The sequence below is a fragment of the Pan troglodytes genome, chromosome 6 (genome assembly GCF_028858775.2).
Source record: "Pan troglodytes isolate AG18354 chromosome 6, NHGRI_mPanTro3-v2.0_pri, whole genome shotgun sequence".
NCBI lineage: Eukaryota > Metazoa > Chordata > Mammalia > Primates > Hominidae > Pan > Pan troglodytes.
In genome coordinates this window covers 144609515-144630665 of record NC_072404.2, presented here as the reverse complement: position 1 = coordinate 144630665, position 21151 = coordinate 144609515, and the positions used below count along the sequence as shown (strand labels likewise).

Genomic DNA, 21151 nt, shown 5'->3' with positions numbered 1-21151 from the left:
GGGCTTTGTCTTATTTTAATTGTTTTTTTTAGAAAACCAACTTTTGTTGCTGTTAATTCTCTTATATCTTTGTGGTTTTTTTCTTTCTTTTTTTTTTTTTTTTGAGACAGTTGCCCAGGCTGGAGTGCAGTGGCATGATCTCAACTTACTGCAACCTCTGCCTTCCAGGTTTAAGCAATTCTCATGCCTCAGCCTCCCAAGTAGCTGGGATTACAGGTGCCCACCACCATGCACGGCATTTTTATACTTTTAGTAGAGACGGAATTTCACCATGTTGGCCAGGCTGGTCTTGAACTCCTGACCTCAAGTGATCCGCCTGCCTCAGCCTCCCAAAGTGCTGGGATTATAGGCATGAGCCACTGTGCCCACCCTGTTTTCAATTTCATTCAGTTCTGCTGGTTTTTTTTTTTTATTCTTCCCTTCTACTTTCCTTGGTTTTTATTCATTTCTTTTTAAAAATAACTTCTCGGTCAAATACTAAGGCTAATAAATAATGAACTCTGTCTTTTTTCTAATATAAGCATGTAAGGCTGTAAATTTCCCTTTGGCTTTTTTAATGTTCTTAATTAGTTTTTCTTACCCTCATCTTCTTTGTGATGATATAAATTTCCCTCTAAATGCTGCTTTAGTTGTAACCCATAATTCTGATACACAGTATTTATATTATCATTCGGCTTTACTTATAATTTCCATTATTATTTTTTCTTTGATCTATGAGTTACTTAGAAGTATGCTTTTAAATTTCCAAATATATAAAATTATTTTGGTTATCTTTTTGCTCAATTTCAGTCTTAACTGAATTGAGTACGAGAATAGTTTGCATAATATCCATTCATTGGTTTTGTTGAGACTTGATTTATGAATTCAGTGTGTGTTCAATTTTTTTAAAACTCCCTAAAAAGAATGTATATTCTCATCTATTAAGTGTGGGGCTTGGTACATATCCAAAAAATGAAGCCTGTTGGTTGGTTGTTCAAATCTTCTGTTATCTTCTCAAGTTGTTTTTGTCTGTTTGACCATCAATTACTCGAAAAGACATGTTAAATTTTTCCATTTTATAGATTTATAAATTTATTCATATTTGTATCTATATATTTTCTTCCTATATTCTATCTACATATTTTGTATTCTATCTATCTATTTTAAGGCCATGCTATAAGATGCATACTGATTTGGAATTATAGCTTCTTGCTTAATTCTTCCTTTACAATTTTTTTCTGATAATTTTTAACGCAAATAATGATTTTTGCCTTCAAATCAGTTTTGCCTACTATTAACCTGCTATGCCAGCTTTCTTTTGGAATAGATTTTTCCATATCTTTATTTCCAGTCTCTCTCATTCCTTATGTCTTAGGTGTATTTCTTACAAACTGCATAGACTTGGATTATTTTCTATTCAGTTTGGCAATGTTCCAGTTATCTTTTTTTTTTTTTTTTTTTTTTTTGGAGACAAGGTCTTGCTGTGTCACCCAGGCTGGAGTGCAGTGGCACAATCTCAGCTCACCGCAACCTCTGCCTCCCGGGTTCATGAGATTCTCCTGCCTCAGCCTCCCGAGTGGCTGGGATTACAGGCGCCTGCAACCATTACAGGTGCACACCACCATGCCTGGCTAATTTTTGTATTTTTAGTAGAGATTGGGTTTCAGTATGTTGGCCAGGCTGGTCTCAAACTCCTGACCTCAGGTGACCCGCCCGCCTCAGCCTCCCAAAGTTCTGGAATTAGAGGTGTGAGCCACTGCGCCTGGCCATGTTCCAGTTATCTACGGCTAAATTTAAAAACTATTCTAAATCTTAGTAGTGTTAAACAATAATCATTTTATTATTCTCATGATTCTGTGGGCCACAAATTCTGGCAGGGCACAGCAGAGACAGCTTGTCTCTGATTGACGATGTCTGGGAAACTCAGGTGGGATGCCCTGAAAGGATGAAGATGGCTGAGATGTCTTAACATGGGCCATAAGTCTGAAACCTTGGCTCTTCTCCAGGTGGTGTCTGCTAGGGCTGGATTATTCAACATGGTTCCTTCACTCACTCCTAAGGCTGACAGTTGATACTGGCTCTTTGCTGGTAGCTCAATGGGGCTATCAACCAGTGCCTACATGTGTCCTCTCCATCTGGCTGGGGATTCTCACAGCATGGTGACTGGGTTCTATGCGCAAGCAGTCCAAGAGAGAGGATTCCAACGGGCACAGGCAGAAGACGCAAGGCTTTTCATGACCTAGCCTCTGAAGTCCCAGAAAGTTACAGTCTATTGGTTAAGCAAGTGACTAAAGCCAGCCCAGATTCAAGGGGACAAGGGAAATAGACTCCACCACTGAATGGCAAGAAGGGAAGAAATTGGTGGTGGCCACTTTGGAGACAAGCTACCACAGACCACCCTCTGGCCCCAACAAGGCCCTCCCACATGCAAAATACACTCACCCTCTTCTAAGACCTTCAAAAGTCTCATTTCATTATGGCATCAGCTTGATGTCCAGAATCTCGATATCTAAATCAGGTCCAGATGTGGTTGAGGCTCCTCAGATGCAGTTCCTCAGGTACAGCTACTGCAGTATAGTTCCTCCTGATCTGAATTAAAGAAACAAATTATCTGCTCCCACACACCCAACATACAAACATACAATAGTGAGACTGACTTAAGATAAGCACAATAGACACTCTCATTCAAAATGTGAGGAAAAAGGGAGAAGGAACAGGAGACACATAACATTACTGGCCCGTAACAATTCTGAAATCTAATCAGACACACATCACCAGTTCCTCTATTACAGCCAAGTCCTACACCTTGAGAATGACTCTCCACAACCCTTGGCTCCACCCTCTAAGTTTCTGAATTAACCTTCTTTTTACATAAGAGATGGGTTAATTTTTGCAATGGAGTGGCCTTATAAGCTTGTTTCCTGCCTATAGATGATTGGAAATCTAAAGGCCTATTTTCACTTTCTACTGTCTGTTCCTCTTTTATTATTATGATTTCTTTAAAATCTTGTGGATTTCCTATGAATCTTATTGGGATTCACTCCAGCAGACAAAAGCCACATCCACCTTTTCTATCGCAAGTCTTATGTGAGGCTACTGTGAGAAAACACGCTTAAGATCCCTAGAAGCCCTATTGTTTAACATAGTAAGCCTAAGAAGTATTCCCTTAAGACCTCTAGATATCCCTTTATCTAACTGAAAGGTTTTGTGAGGCATTGTCTTAAATCTTTCTGAAGTCGGCCAGGCGCAGTGGCTCATGCCTATAATCCCAGCACTTTGGGAGGCCGAGGTGGGCAGATCACCTGAGGTCGGGAGTTCGAGACGAGCCTGACCATCATGGAGAAACCTCGTCTCTACTAAAAATACAAAATTAGCCAGGCATGGTGATGCATGCCTGTAATCCCAGATACTAGGGAGGTTGAGGCAGGAGAATCGCTTGAACCAGGGAGGCAGAGGTTGCGGTGAGCCAAGATCATGCCATTGCACTCCAGCCTGGGCAACAAGAGCGAAACTCCGTCTCAAAAAAAAAAAAAAAAAAGTCTTAGCAAAGGGATTTACAGTTGCATCACTGAGATCTTTACTTTGAGGCCATGTTTTATTGGTAGCATCTTGAATTTTATCTTTCCTCTGAAGCCATTTATTTAGAAGTCATTGGTCAGGCTAGGCGCAGTGGCTCATGCCTGTAATCCCAGCACTTTGGGAGGCTAAGGCGGATGGATCACTTGAGCTCAGGAGTTTGAGACCAGCCTGGCTGATATGGTGAAACCCTGTCTCTACCAAAAATACAAAAAAACAGCTGGGCATCATGGCGGGCACCTGTAATCCCAGCTACTCAGGAGGTTGAGGCAGGAGAATCACTTGATCCCGGGAGGCAGAGGTTGCAGTGAGCACCACTGCACTCCAGCCTAAGCGACAGAAAAACTATCTCAAAATAATAATAATAATAAAAAAATAAAAGTCATTGGCCATTTGAAACAACTAGAGATGAGAAAAAGTTTTATTTTCTATAATAACACAACCATTCCTGGGTTAGAAATATTTCCTCTAAGTTCTGTTTTAAAACTTAGTAGTTCATTTTTTAGTTCATTTATCAATTTGTACCTTATCATACTTAGAAAAAACTAGGTAACATTTTTTCAACATTCTGCCTAGAAATCTCCTTAGATACATTGAAGTCATTAGATATATTTTCTATGGTCTATGTAACCACATGTGGCAGTACCAATAAACCTTGAATCACTATATAACAAAGGTTCACTCTTTTCCCAGCCTCCAATTACACTTTTCTCACTGTGATTCAAGCCTTCACTGTCTTCTCAAGGTCCCTCCATCTTCAACCCTCACCAAATTCCAAAGCCAATGCAAATTGTAGGTTTTGGCAGCACCTTATTTCAAGGTACCAAATTTGGTTTCAGTTATCTATCATACAAACTACCCTAAAGCTTAGTGGCATAAAACTACAACCATTTTATTATACTCACAATTCTGATTCAGACAGGGTATAGCAGGAACAGCTCGTGTCTGCTCTATAACATCTGGGGCCTCAGGTAAGGTGGCTCCATTGATTGAGGATAACTAGACTGGGAGCCATATGCCTAGGGCCTGGGCTTTTCTCCATATGATGCCTACTGGAACTGGAACTCACGTAGCTGAAAAGTGATGCTAGCTGTTGGCTAGGAGCTCAGCTGAGCCTCTCCATCTGGCTTGGACTCCTCACAGCATGGCAGCTAGGTTCCAAGACTAAATGTTCCATAGCACAGCAATCCAAAAGAGAATGTTCAAATAGGCCTAGATGGAAGCTGCAAAACTTTTCATGACCTGGCCTTGAAAGTCCCAGAATGTTATCTCTGCCACATTTCACCAAACAAGTCACTAAGGCCAGCCCAGATTTGGTATGAACAGAGGAATAAACTCCACCACTAGATGGGGGTGGTGCACATGTGGAGGGAAGGAACTAACATCAGCCATCTTGAAAACATGCTACAACAATCTCTTTGTTTCAGTAAGTGTAATTCATTTACGTTCAGTATGATTACTGATGCATTTAGATTTATCTCTACCATCTTTTATTATGCTTTCTATTTATCCTATCTTTTCTATGACATTTATTACATTTTCCTTATCTGCTATTAAATGGAGGAAGTATACAAATTATAAATTCAATGAATTATAACAGAGTGAAACAGCCATGTAACTATCACCCAGGACAAAAATCCAATGTTACCCGCACCCAGGTTTTTAGCTTTATATAAATAAAATTACATAGTATATATTATTTTACATCTGGCTTCCTTCCTTCAACATTATTGTTATTCAGCCATGATCTTATGCATAGCAGCAATTTATTCATTTCCATTGCTTAATAGTATTCCGTTGTATGAATATACCATAATGTATCCATTCTACCATTGATATTGTCCACCAAATTTTAAGTTTCAGTGACTATATTTTTTGAAGGTCTATTTTAAAACTCTTTTTTTTTTTTTTTTTTGGAGACAGTCTCGCTCTGTTGCCCAGGCTGGATTGCAGTGGCACCATCTCGGCTCACTGCAAGCTCCACCTCTTGGGTTCACGCCATTCTTCTGCCTCAGCCTCCCAAATAGCTGGGACTACAGGCGCCCGCCACCACGCCCGGCTAATTTTTTGTATTTTTAGTAGAAACAGGATTTCACCGTGTTAGCCAGGATGGCCTAGATCTCCTGACCTCGTGATCCGCCCGCCTCGGCCTCCCAAAGTGCTGGGATTACAGGCATGAGCCACCGCGCCCGGCCTGAACTTTTTTTTTTTTAGAGCACCTTTAGCTGTGAGATTTGGTGTGGCCTAGATTGAGGATATCCCTATAGAGAAGTTTTGCACTTGCTTCAGCCTGATGCCATAGGACTGTTGCAGATTCAAGACTACTTTATATGTTAATTTCTTGGTTTTGGGTTTCCTGGACTGCAGAAAAAGAGGAACATTCTAAACTGAACCTATGTGAAGACAACCCCAGGTAACAAATTCTCAGAGAAACCTTTCTCACCTAAAGCCCACACGGAGTGGACAAACTTCCTTGACATTTCTCTATGCCATGGGGCAAATGTTTTTTCTAGATCATCTTTTCAATGTGGAAACCCTTTGAGGAACTTAGCTTTCTGCAAGGGAGTAAAAAAGTCTCTTATTCCCATGTGGTTGTTAAAACTAAGTCTCTTAGTCATCCAGAGCAGCCGTAACTTTAGCTTATGTACTTACCACTGATTTTCAATGCCCTCATCATTTTTTTGCCCCTAAGGATTTTCCTTACTTTTTCACAAGCTCAGCTATAGATTTAAAATAATGTCTATTATATATTTATCTGGCATATGACTAGGAATCTTGAGTGTTCTTTCCCCCTTTGTCAAATGTAAAACATATAACAAGGAGGGGGAAGTCACAGGAAAAGAAACTCAAAGAAAAAAGTGAAAAATGGTCTGCCTTTTATCATGGACAGGACCCATAGGTCCAAGGTTATTTGCACTAAGAAGATTCTAACTAAAGGGAATGTATACTATTTTTACCATTGGAACTGAGTATCTCTGTACTCTGGTGACTAATAGAAGAGGACACCAATCAAGCAGGTACGTATGTCAAGGCAGTTCTAAACACAACTGACGTTACATTAGGAAGGTAGAATCCCTCAACCAGTGTTACCCAGATAATACAATGAGGAAGGATCTAAAGGAACTGAGAAAGGAAATATTAAGATATACCTAATAGTTTCCTAATGGGCTTCATTTTCTTTTCAGTAAACTTTTGACCTTGCTTCTACCAAACACTGTAAAATTAAATAATACGCAGGAATAAGGAAGGCCTGAGTCAAAAACTTTCCATCACTGTAAGTATAAACACTTTAGCTAGAAAGTGAGTAGTAGATAGGAGCAAAAATGGTAATATGAAATTATAAATGAAAGTCAGACACTGGAACAATATCAATAAAGAATATATTTTAATGTCCATAAAAAATCCATTACAAATTATTTATTTGACATATATTATGCATTTAATGATAAGAAGGATATAAGCATGAATTAAGTATCAAGCAAATTTATCAATCTATAGACACTGTAAAATTTAAGGTGAACTCTAAAAATTATGGAATACAAAAAGAACTCATTTAGGGCTGGACATGGTGGCTACACTTTGAGAGGCTTAGGCAGGAGGGCTGCTTCAGCCGAGGAGTTCAAGACAAGCCTAGGCAACATAGTGAGACCCCCATCTCTATTAAAAAACAACAACAACAACAACAACAACAACAAAAAACCGGCACAGTGGCTCCCGCCTATAATCCCAACACTTTGAGAGGTTGAGGTGGGTGAATCACGAGCTCAGGAGTTCAAGACCAGCCTGGTTAGCATGGTGAAACCCCATCTCTACTCAAAATAAAAAAAAAAAATTAGCCAGGCATGGTAATGCGTGCCCGTAATCCCAGCTACCCAGGAGGCTGAGGCAGGAGAATCACCTGAACCCAGGAGGCGGAGGTTGCAGTGAGCTGAAATTGTGCCACTGCACTCCAACCTGGCCAATAGAGCAAGACTCTGTCTCAAAAAAAAAACAAAAAAAAATTAGGCATGGTGGTGCACACCATGGTGGTCCCAGTAGGACTCAGTAGGCTGATGTGGGAGGATGGCTTGAGCCTGGGAGGTTGAGGCTGCACTGGGCCATCATCGTGCCACCACACTTCAGACTGGGCAACAGAGTAAGTGAAAAAAAAAACCCAGGAATCATTTAGGAAAAAAAGAAAAGAAAAAAAAGAAACTTTGAAAGCCAAAAGGTCTACACATATGGTTATGATCCCATTTATATGAAATGTCCAGAATAGGCAAATTATATGAAACGTCCAGAGAGAGAAAATAGATTCGTGGTTGCCTAGGGAATGATTACTACAAGGTTTCTTTCTGGGATGATGAAAATGTTCCAAAATTAAATTACAGTAATGGTTATACACTCTGTAAATATGAAAAAAATCACTCACTGAATTGTATGCTTTAAATGAGTGAACTTCGCAGTATGAAATTATATCTCAATAAAGTTACTTTTAAAAAGTAAAGAGGTCTATTTATTTTCAAAAAGCTAAAACATTCTACCAAAAGAGAAATTCAGCCCACCAAGCAGCCTTCAAATCTTACTTTTGGTTTGTTTAAACAAAGGAAAGATTCAACCACAGCATTAATGTCGTTCCCAAGAAAGCACAAGCGGCCGGGTGCAGTGGCTCACGCCTATAATCCCAACACTTTGGGAGGCCGAGGCGGGTGGATCCTAAGGTCAGGATCTGGCCTTAGACCGGCCTGGCCTACATAGTGAAACCTCATCTCTACTAAAAAAATACAAAAATTAGCCGGGTATGGTGGCCCGTGCCTGTAGTCCCAGCTACTCAGGAGGCTGAGGCAAGAGAATCACTTGAATCCGGGAGATGGAGGTTGTGGTGAGCTGAGATCATGCCACTGCACTCCAGCCTGGGCAACAGAGTAAGACTCCGTCTCAAAAAACTAAAACAAAAACAAAAAAAGAAAGCACAAGCAAACTCCCTAATGCTGCCTTCAAAGTTACAGCATTTTCATACCTTGATCTTTCCAAAACCTGGTTATGTCACAAAGCTCTTTCAAAGCTGAGCTTCTTTAAGGTATAGCTGGTAAAAACAAGATCCTCAAGATAACATAGAGGCTTAAAAATCAGTCATGACTGTTAAAATTCTGACTTGGAAATTATTAGTTTAAATTTACTAAATTACTAATTACTAGTTTAAACTACTACGTTTACTCCTAGTAGAACTAGGAGTAAAAAGGGAGTGAACTAAAATAGCAAGTTTGTCCAAAAAGTCGTCAAAAGAAATTCCTCACTTTCCTCTCTCTCTCTCTCAATATTTCCCCTCATCCTCTTTTTTCTTAAAACAGATCATATGCCATTTTCAGAGCTTTCTACTCCCATGTTATAGGTACTGTTAAATAAATAGGAGTATGACCTTTACCCAATCATATAAGACTAGAAACTCATCTCTCTGTTATCACACAGAGCATCCACTCCCACACACATACAGAAGTCAGTCACCAAATTCTATCAATTCCATCATCTTAACATCTCTCCCACAAGATTCCCTCTTTTCTACTTCCTATCTTAGGGTCAGGTCCTTATCCTCTCTTACTTAGATAATTACAATAGCCTGATTATTCTCTCTTCACTTTCAATACTAGCCTTACCTCCACCTTCAATATACTATTCACGCTAACATTCAAATCTAATAAGGCTTGGGGAGGGGCGCAGTGGCTCATGCTTGTAATCCCAGCACCTTTGGAGGCCAAGGTGGGCAGATGACTTGAGGTCAGGAGTTCGAGACCAGCTTGGACAACATGGAGAAACCCTGTCTCTACTAAAAATACAAAAATTAGCCAGGCATGGTGGCAGGCACCTACAATCCCAGCTACTAGGGAGGCTGAGGCAGGAGACTCGCTTGAACCTGGGAGGTGGAGTTTGCAGTGAGCTGAGATCACGCCACTGCACTTCAGCCTGGGCGACAAGAGTGAAACTCTGTCTCAAAAAAAAATACCTAATAAGCCTTGATTGAACTCAATAAATTGGAGGGTGTACACACACACACACACACACACACACACACACACCCCTTGAATGAACTCAATAACTTGGAGGGTGTACTACTCTCTCTCTCTCTCATACATACACACACACCCCACTCATGTTAAATTTCAGATTTTCTATTTGTGTGATTTCATAATCTTTTTTTGTTTTCACTTAAAACAAAATGATCATTTCCCCTTCTCATTAGGCATACTTGTGCAACATCATTTCTGATGGCTGCTTAGTATTATGCTCTATGAATGTATCATAATTTACTATGTCTCCACAACATAAATATTTTGCGTTTAGTGGGCAAAAAAAAAAATTTATCTGACATTTTCTTATGTTTATCTTTCCTTTAAAATCTATTTGTATCTAAAATGTTAAAATATTGCTATGGTTAGTCATACAAAATCATCTAATCATCTTTGTTTAATATCTTTTGTAGCATTTATGGTATTTATTACATTCTAATTTGAATAAGTGATAGACATGATTCATTAATTCTACTCTATTATAATCCTCCAAAGGTATGTAATATATTTTATTCAGCTTTGGATTGCCCCTCCTATTCCCCGCCCTCAGTATCTAGCTCAGTACCATTATTAAATTAGATACTCAATTATATGAGTGATTTGTCCAGATGACGTTACCCTGATAAAAACCATTATGTCCATTATGCTACCTAGATCTCAGTGAGATACTTTAGTTCAGGGTTCTCCCAAGGTGTAATTTTTTTTTTGGCGGGGGACGGAGTTTCACTCTTGTTGCCCAGGATGGAGTGCAATTGTGAGATCTCGGCTCACTGCAACCTCTCTGCCTCCTGGGTTCAAGCCATTCTCCTGACTCAGCCTCCAGAGTAACTGGGATTACAGGCGTGAGCCACCACGCCCAGCCCCAAGGTGTAATTCTTTAGCATTTCCTTATTCTGTGACTTACCTCCATTATCCTTTCCCCTCCCTCCTTCTCATCCATCTACTACCTTTTTTGCTTAAGTCAATTGAACAAAGTCAATTTTGGTTTGTTTTGCAACCAAAGAAGCCTAACCGATAAAGGCTGAAACAACTTTGTAATTGTTAACAGTCATTTGTTGGCTGAGCAAAATAGCGAATGTATTGAAAACTAGTTAAATGTGCACTGAGAAAAAAGAAAAGGAGACAAGAAACAGGAATATACTAAAACAGGAAGACACTGACTACACCTACAGAAGGTCACTGTAGCAATACAATTATCCTCATTTTGGACAACTTCTCCCTATTGTTTTTATACTTACAGTTGTTCTGGACAAAGACTTTGAAGTCATCCAAAACTTTTCTCTTTCAAACACTCATCAAATACATTAGCATATCTTTTTTGCTCTACTATATATGCAGAATCTGGCCACTTCTCTCATCTTCACCGCTATTATCTGCTCCAAACTACTATCGTCTCTTCTCTAGTTATTGCAGTAACCTCCTAACTGGTCTCCTGACCCCTTCAGTCTATTCTCAACCCTACAGCCAGAGCGATCTTTTCAAAACTTAAATATGATCCTGTCATTCTTTGCTCAAAACCTTCCAATGGTTTTCTATCTCATTTAAAGCAAAAGTTAAAGCATAATCCTGAATATGACCTATTAACACCATACATGACACTGGCTCATTACCTGCCAGCCTTAATCTCCACAACTCTCCCCCTTACTTACTCTACTCCAGCTGCACGTGCCTCCTTGCTAATTCCTGAAAAATGTCTGATAAACTTCCTTCACCCACACACACCCCCTCAGAACCTGTGCACTTGCCACACTCTGCCAGAATACTACTTCACTCTCTTATAATAAAGCAGCCCCTTTAAGGTCATGCCATTCAACTCTCTCATCTCTTTCCCTAGTTACTGCCACCTATCAAATTCCTCTCTCAGATTCTAGTCATCCTGAATCCCACCATCAACCTGAGTTTATCAGATGAAATGGAAGCGGAAGTTGTTGGGTGGGGCTTCTGGGATGCCCTTTTTGCCTTTTTCCCCTTCCTCCTTCTTGCTTCATATAATTGCCCTGAGCTCCAGCAGTCATCTTAAGCCATGAAAGCATCCCTAATGATGGAAGCAGCATACTAAGAACAATGGAGAGAAAAATGACAGGAGTCTGGGTCTCTAATCCCTGTGGAGGAGCCATCATACCAATCTTGTAAATGTTTCTCTCTGTATTTCTTTATAAATAAAACACAGTACATACATTCTGGATTACAATTGACCAGATTTAATACATCATGTATATAACTTACTCAAGTTAGAATCTAATAAATACCATAAATTCTGTAAAAAATGTGAAACGAAGCTGATTTTTTAATAAAAATAAACTCATATACAATATAAGGCATTGTTATTGGGGGTTACTGTTATATGCAGTTGAATTTAATTCTATGTATAGTTTTTCCAATGCATATTGCCTAGCGTTCTGCTAGTAAGGAAGAAGTAGAAACTGGATACTGAGTAGACAACTAGGAGTCTCTGTCACACTGAACAAGCAACAATCCACGTGGGTGGCCCATAAAGACCTTAGCCTTCGAGTTCCTTGATGTCATCTTCAATGACGTTCTGCTCCATTCTAACTCAGCTAAGCACAACCAAGGTTACTCCAGACCTTATCACCACTAGAAACTGTTCCATCTCCATAATGGCTAATTTGGGTACCCTGTTCTCTGACTTCTTTTTAGCTTGCTTGTTTAATTTTCTCTACTATAATTTCACAGACTTTAGCTCACTAATTCTTTTACTTCAATCTCTCGGTCATCTCCTTTTTTCCTTTCCTTCTTATCCATGATTTCTTACCCTTACATACCATGAACCATCATTTTAATAACACTCTTTACATCCCGTGAGCTCGATACCAGTTTATCCAATTTGCCTACTAGTCATCTCCACTTAGATGTTCCATAGACACCTCAAACTCAATGTCTAAAATATCTTCTACTGGCCGGGCGCAGTGGCTCACGCCTGTAATCCCGCACTTTGGGAGGCTGAGGCGGGTGGATCACGAGGTCAGGAGATTGAGACCATCCTGGCTAACACGGTGAAACCCCGTCTCTACTAAAAATACAAAAAATTAGCCGGGCATGGTGGCGGGTGCCTGTAGTCCCAGCTACTCGGGAGGCTGAGGCAGGAGAATGGCGTGAACCCAGGAGGCGGAGCTTGCAGTGAGCCGAGATGGCACCACTGCACTCCAGCCTAGGTGACAGAGCATGACTCCGTCTCAAAAAAATAAAAAATAAAATAAAATAAAATATCTTCTCCTCTGACCTGTTTTACCCCTTATGTTGGTGAATGGCACCACCATCTACTCAAATGCCTTACCTGGACATAACTCTCTTCCTTCTCTTTTATTTATCCCCACAATAGCCAGGACTCAGAGGTAACTCTAAAAGAATCCCACATTTCTATTGCCAGGCCCTTAGTTTGTCCTTCTATATCTGAAACAGATTACTAATCATTCTTTCTACACAAGGCACTAACTGTTCTTCCTGCTTTTACTCGAATGCATTCTCCCCATTCTCCATACTGCATCTGAAGTAATCTTGCTAAAATGCACATCTGATCATGACACTCTCCTATTAGCTTACAGACACAAAGGAAAATTTCAGGAACCAGGACAGCCTCAGGGAGAAGAGAAACAAATTAAAGCTGCCAGGACATTTTCTTGTTTCTCTGCCTACAACTAGCTTTATTCCCTCAAGCTACTTCAAGTCACTGGGAACACAGTCACCAGATGCTCCCAGGTAATCCCGGAAAGCAAAGAAATAAAATTTGATACATGTAAATAGATGCCATTATTATTCAAAAATCACTGCTCCTTCCTGGTGGAGAATTAGACAACCGGTCCAGTTGATATCAAGTTTGGCCACATGACTTGCTTTAGCCAATGACGCTGGGAAGTAAGAGGAAATGACACATCCCACTTCTGAACAGAAACTTTCAGAGAAATGGTGTGGTTCTACCATGCCTTATTTCTCTCTAATACAAGAGAAAATGCCTCAGATAGGAGCATCTAGCCTAAGTCTTGGAACAAAGCTACACAATGGACATGCAGTATGAGCAAAAAATAAATCCTTGTTATTGTAAGCCACTAAAATATGGGGACTGTTTGTCACCACAACATAACAGACTAAACTTAATTATATAGTATGTCATAAGGAAGGACTGACTAGACAGGCTTGGTTTTGATCACATCCCCAGCTTAAAACCCTTCGGTGATACTCCTGTGCCTCCTGGAGTCCAAATTCTAGCAAAGAATATAAGGCCCTTTCTGTTATGGTCCCACCTGCAGCCTCATTTCTTGGGACTCCTATTCCGTATTCCAACCATCCTGGATTATTTTAAGATTTCTAAACACATCAGGTCAGCCTTTACCCTCCATTTTCATGTCAACTTATTATATGCTATTCTTCATAAAAAGGAATGTTGTTCCTCCTGAGAAATAAAATTCTAAGCCCCCCAACTGACTGAAGTGACCATCTCTTGGCCAAGGAGACCCCAGAGAAACCCTTAAATCTGAGTTCCCAGCCATGACCAGGTGAAAGGTCAGACACACCTCATTATACCCATCCCTTGCTGCCCAGCATTAGGCTTCTTTCCTAAGGGTTAAACAGAAACCAGCCTTTTTACTTGCTCCACTGCTAATATAAACCAACCTCCTGACATTGCCCCTCCCTTTTGTGGTTTCCTCACAACCACCAACCAGCATTCCTTCCTAATAGGAGACCACCAACCACGGAGTGGTTCTGGCCAGTCTACAGAGGATGCGCAGTGAGGCTTTTCATGTCCTCTGCTTCACCTTTTGAGGCCAGAGGCTCAAAAACTCCACCCTTGGATCATGCTAATACTGCCTTTTCTCTGTATACGCAACCCATAAAGGGGTAAGAAGCTTAACTGTGTATGTACATGTTTCTCCTTTCATAAATATTCATGACTCCTCCTATAGCTTATTGAAAATGTACATTTCGCCACCTCATTCAGCATAAATCCCTGTCTTATTTTTCTAACCCTCAAAGTATGTTTTCTGATCCTGGCCAGCGGCTCTTGCTATACAGTAAATATTTATATAAATACGTATCTCTCCAATTATATTGTGACCTCCTTGAGAACAGAGACCATATCTTATTTATATTTGGAGCCCAAGAATCTAATGCAGTGCCTGGCACATAATAGAATATCAATATAAGCTTATGAAAAGTGCAAACATATAGTCTTTTTTCAGTGATGTTATATGCAAAAATATGAGACAGGCCCTTCTACCATGTTAAAAAATAATACAGAAAATCAAACCTATTCAACTCTTATTTTGCTTGCATTTTCTTTATCCAGAGTAACTTTCCATACTGAAAAGAGAATGCAAATGGTTAAGAGGAAACTGAAGCCTGAAATAGGAGAAAAGATAATAAAAGAGCACCCAGTAGCTTTTAGTAAATGCAAATATCTAGAACCAGATAAATTACAGCCTAAGATCTCCATGATCTCTCATGAAAAATGGAAGAGAAGCTAGAAGACTAGAAACAATAAAGTTCAATTTTAATTTTCTCAATTTCAAAGGAAAAAAACAGACTAGATTATTGAAATCATAGATTAAGGGTTTAACAAAGATTTCCTATGTTAGCCTACGGTGGGGTAGGGAAGGGGTACAGAGAACACAGTGAGTCAGAATGGGGTTCACCAAGAAAAACAATCATGCTAACCTCATTTTACTTTTGACAAAAGTATTAGACTAAGAGATCAGAGAAATAACATAAAGTAGGTCCAATACATATTGCTGAAATCAGGATTAACTTTCTTACGCTAGTTAAGTGATAGATTTACAATTGGTTGAACAACAATTCTAAGATTATTAATCAATTATTTAATGTAAATCTGGAAAGAAGTAACTAACAGTTGCCACAGAACTCTCTATTTGGCCTTATCTTAGTAGATGTTTATCAATATTGTGAAGATTTAAATGGTAGCTTATAAATTTTCTGGTGATCTAAACCTATCTATAAAGATTAAATAATACCATTAAAGATATAAGAGATATCATTAAAGATTATAAAAGATCAAATATCTGAACATATAGAAACAACGTGCTGAAAATACAAAATAAAATTTATCAAGGGTAAATATACATGCATTTATTTTTTAGAAGTATACAGCGAATAAGAAATCCATTTCAGGCCAGGTACAGTGGCTCACGCCTGTAATCCCAGCACTTTGGGAGGCCGAGGTGGGCAGATCACTTAAGGTCAGGAGTTCGAGACCAGCCTGGCCAACATGGTGAAACACTGTCTCTACTAAAGATACAAAAAATTAGCCGAGGGTGGTGGCGTACGCCTGTAATCCCAGCTACTCGGGAGGCTGAGGCAGGAGAATCGCTTGAACCCAGGAGGCGGAGGTTGCGGTGAGCCGAGATCGTGCCACTGCACTCCAGCCTGGGTGACAGGGCAAGACTCCGCCTCAAAAAAAAAAAAATTGAAACCAATTTTAACATGTGTTGATGAGAGTTCAGTTGACTGTAAGCTCAAGGTGGGCCTTTGTACTGAACTGACAGCTTAAAAGTTAATACAAATTCATAGGTAATAAAATAACAGTACAGTGACCTGAACAAGGAAGAAAATCGAAACAGGTCAAGCAACACCCTGAGAATTATAATTTGAAATATGAAACAGGTCAAGCAACACCCTGAGAATTATAATTTGAAATATGACCTCTTACAAGTGATGCTGATAGCCAGGATGGTAGTAATGGCCTGGCCGACTACATCATATGAAGAATGATTAAGAGAAGCAGGAATGATTTCCATGGAGAAGAGACTATCTGGGGTAGGAAAAGTAAGAGCAGAACTGTCTACAAGTATTTGAATGATTGTATATTGAAGGGCAGGAATCACACTTGTATACATTTTATATTTATTCCCTATGCACCCAGTTCTAAGCTTTGCATATAGTAAATGCTCAAATATTTGAAGTCCAAGATCAATCCACCTGCTGAAGACTAAGCCAACAAAGACAGTTTATACAAGAGTATCTGTTGTGATCTGAATGACAACTCAACAAAAGGATGAAGTAGGAGGAAGGAAACTTAAAATCAAAGTAAAAAGCCTTAACTGGCACAAGCTAAGCAGGCATAACTAAGGCACATTACCTTAAAAATCAGGATTTGTCTTATATCAGCTTTTTTTTTTTTTTTTTTTTTGAGATGGAGTTTCACTCACGTTGCCCAGGCTGGAGGGCAAAGGCATGATCTCGGCTCACTGCAACCTCCGCCTCCTGGGTTCAAGCGATTCTCCTGCCTCAGTCTCCCAAGTAGCTGGGATTACAGGCACATGCCACCATGCCCAGCTAGTTTTGTATTTTTAGCAAAGACAGGGTTTCACCATGTTGGCCAGGCTGGTCTCGAACTCCTGACCTCAGATGATCTGCCTGCCTCAACCTCCCAAAGCACTGGAATTACAGATGTGAGCTACCTCGCCTGGCCAACCTCAGCTGACATTCTTGACCATACTACTAGTTAAATTTTATTTCCTTTCGTAAATATTTCCCCACAACAGTGAGTCGTCGTTTTCACTCTTCCTTTACAAAGAGAAAAACTGAGGTTGAGGGAAGTTATTTTCCTAGCACCGACATCATAACAATAGTTAACCTTGAATAGGAACCTTAAGCTTCTCGCTTACAAGCCTTGTTGTTAAAATCACTGGACTCATTGTGGGGTAGTAAACAAGTACAGTACTTAACTTAGAACTCAACCTCATTTGGTAATTACTTCAGTTTCACTTTTATTATTCTCCTCCAGTCATCTAATCTCTAAATCCACAAAGAGTAAGCCTACATTAATACTCTAAAACTTACAATCTTATGACTTGAAATTCAAAGGTTAGGAGTACAAAAGACTTATTGAAAAAAATTTTAAAATAATTTAAAATTTTAAAGACTAATATAAAAAATTAAGATTTGAGACCAAAGATTTGTCGCTCCTGTGCTGCTTAAGAAGGGGCCCTGGCACCACTTGTTCCACCATAAGCCAAATCTTGGCCATCAGAGTATACTAGGTACACACCACATCTCTCAAAACCTAAGTGGCCTTCTTTGTTTATCAGAGACTTGGTGCTGAGTGTTATTGCCAGAAGCAGTGGGAAAAAGGTAATGTTATTAAAGGAAGAAGAGGTCTTAATGTGAATGAAGGAGGATAAGCACACCAGAGATTCATTTCCTATTGTATATACATATTAGTTTGGTGTTAGTTTCTCAGAAAACTAAAAGAAGGTTGGAATAACACAGGACTTGATGGTGTCCAAGGAGCAGGATTTTAAAATAGCAAAATGCTACTCAGCTCTAGTTGTAGATGTAATAAAGGAATGCCCTAACAAGTGCTCACGCTCTCAACTTCCTGCCCAAGAAGGCTCATTTACATTATAATGGTTGCCACAGTTACTTTAATTCCATCACAGCTCCTGTCTCCAGTTGCTAATCTGGAGCCTGGGTGGTAAAACAACCAAAAACCTTAATTGAGGCTAACTCAAAACTCAGGCTACTCAAAAGTTCATGAGCTACAAAAGGATTTTGTTCTAGCAGCAAAAATTGCTTACGATAGGAACTGTTTGTTTCCTACACTCCATTCTATTCAAGATCTTACCTGGTATCTCAGGGAACTCTCTGGAAGTCAGTCAGTATTTTTATCTGCCATAAGCAGAGATTCTTGTAAAAAAAAGCAAGATAAATAACATAAATTTTATAATGGGTAACAGATCAAAGAAGTGACTGCTTTATTCCAACTATTGGCATTCCAAGCTTTAATCAGAAAAGGCAATTATCTAAAAGAACATGGAGAAGTCTCCCAGTGAATTATTAATGTCACTAAGTATTATCTTCTAAGAAGGATATCATGTAGTCCTGGTATACACGTGGTACCTAAATTAGGCATAAGGTTAGTATTTTGTATTTAAGCAACAATCCAACAGAACACACAGTAACAGAAAAAGTGAAGGATGGGGGATTCTTCTTTTTTTTTTTTCCTTTTAAAGGCAAAAAAAAAATTGAGAACTGTGAATCTGATTTACTTTCAGTTAAATTAACAACAAAAAATATTCCAATGGTAATTCGTTACCAGAAATTTTACTCCCAAAGGTAACCACAATGGGAGAATGGGAGAAACAGGGGTACTGATCTGTAGGTGTCCTCCTAATTATCCAACAGATGCTTTAAAGATCACCTCGATACAGAAATGAAGTTTTACATTTGTGTATTTTTACTCTTATTTGCTTATTCTCTTTTATTCCACTCCTATCATCCACAACGCAGGCAATCACTATAATGTGTTTAATGTGTTAACATGTTTTCTTGTAAAGTATGTAATATGTTTTACTTACATACATTTTAAAATGTATATAAATGCTATTGTGTTACATATCTCATTCCTTTTCTTTCTGTTGTTACTCAGCACTATGTCTCTAAGATCCTTAGGCTGCCATGTGCACATCTAGACCATTACTTCAAACTGAGGTATAAATCTATGATCACATTTTACCCATCATTGGGGAAAGGGTATGGACAACAAATTACTTTCCACAAGAACAAATACACTGAAATGAATGACCCCTTATGAACCTGTGTGAGAACTTCTTTCACATATATATACAGGAAAAAAGTTGCTGGGTTACAAGGTATACATAATGCATAATCTGATTAAGTACCATCCTTCAAAATGGTTAGACCAGTCCATACTTCCACCAGTAAGGAACTACCATTACTGAGCAGCCACCATGCACCAGGCACTGGGTAGGTACTTGAGACCCTTTTGCCCCTCCACCCCCTCATTCTCTTCTGCTAGTCTTTGCCCCTTTTGCTCTTCATATCAGTTGTCACCATGTCAGAAATATGAAGGTAGGACTTCCTCCCTTGTCTCTGACAACCAAGTTCCCTTTTCTACTCCAAGGATCCCTTAGGCTGCCAAGGCTCCACTAACCATGAAGCTTACTAAAACAAAATCAAACAGCAAATGTTATTTTAAAAAGGTTTGATTCTCAAAAAGTAATTAATTGGGGTTTACCTGTTACACAAAACACTTCTGCATACATTTCCAAGCCATTCCTATTCCTATCTGAGGGTTCTATAGTTCATGTTTTTCTGTTTTTTGGGTGGTCTTGGAGGAACAGCTTCATCCCTTCAGAGCTCTCTTCTTCATACATAAAATAAAGGGAGCTGGTTATCGGTGTTTTCAGTCTATGCCTCTGCAACTCTAGGGGCTCCTCTGAGGTTGCTCAAAAGGATCATGTCAAGACAAAAAGGGGTTATCTATGCCTCTTCAATTCAACAGCACAATAAAAATTTTATTATTTATAAATTTTATTTTCTCCTAAGACTCGGTTTGTAGAATCAGTTTTATTTAAGAAAAAGTTTATTCACACATTATTAGTTGGAAGTGTTAACTGGTAAAAACCTCTATTGCATTTGGCAATATTTATACAATTTAAAAAAAAACCTTTTGAACAAGAAATTCTACTTATGAGAATTTATTCCACATAATTCACATAGGTGTTCAACAGATATACCCAAAGATATTCATTACAGTATTGATTGTAAGGGCAAAATATTGAAAACAATTTAAATAACCATCAATAAAAAACTGGTTACATAAATTGTGGTACATCCATACAATGAAATATTACATAGACTTTAAAAACAACAAAGCAGCAACAAGATAGATTAAGGTGGGGGGGGGCGGTGGGAGGGGCGGGAAGCAAGATGTAAAATGGTGTGTGTTGTATGCTGCTACCTTTTGTATATTTTCAAAAGGATATAAGTATTTTATTGGTTTATTCAAGGAAAGACAAAAAAGTATGTATACACTTGTAAATGCATAGGCTACTCCTAAAAGATAAATAAGACATAAGAAACTATTCTAGTTACTCTCAAGGAAGGGAATCAGATGGCTAGAGGATAAGAGCTTTATATTTGATACATAATCTTTTTATATCTTTTGATTTTTATACTATTGCATGTATTCTTAAAATTTTTACTTTATCACTCTAACCTATCATTTTTTCCTAGTCCTACCTATATTAGTTTCTTCTAATCCTCACATTCTAATTGTAACACACTGACTTCCAGTTAGACGGTATTTATTACAAGTCATCAGAAAAAATAAAGTAGTTGAAGGGTAGTAAGAGGCCAGCTTTCCATTCAACAAAGTGGATGTGTCTACACAGGACGGAGGTATTAAGTTTAGTACTGGCACTGCCTCCTTGCAATGACTTCCCTTTGAACTCAATCTCACTTTCTTTTTTTTGTTGTTTTTTGAGACACAGTCTTGCTCTGTCACCCAAGCTGGAGTGTAATGGTGCAATCTCAGCTCATTGCAACCTCCGCTTCCCAGGCCCAAGCAATTCTGCTTCAGCCTCCCAAGTAGCTGGGATTACAGGTGCCTCCCACGAGGCCCAGCTAATTTTTGTATTTTTTTTAGTAGAGACAGGGTTTCACCATGTTGGCAGGCTGGTCTTGAACTCCCAACCTCGGCCTCCCAAAGTGCTGGGATTACAGGCGTGGACCACCGCGCCAAGCCCTCATTTTCATTTTTATTCACATCAACTTCT

General features: G+C 39.2%; 1 protein-coding gene across 4 annotated transcripts in view; it reads right to left on the bottom strand.

The window, feature by feature from the left end:
• The window catches only part of AHCYL2 (adenosylhomocysteinase like 2), a 207798-nt gene that overhangs the window by 155862 nt on the left and 30785 nt on the right, over window positions 1–21151 (bottom strand). The window contains exon 1 of one of the 4 annotated variants that reach the window (XM_063815590.1): window positions 2422–2568. The exons of the other annotated variants lie outside the window; for them this stretch is intronic. The gene's annotated coding sequence lies outside the window, so the exon portion shown is untranslated. Of the gene's footprint in view, window positions 1–2421; window positions 2569–21151 lie in introns of those variants that run through there. 4 annotated transcript variants of the gene reach the window in all.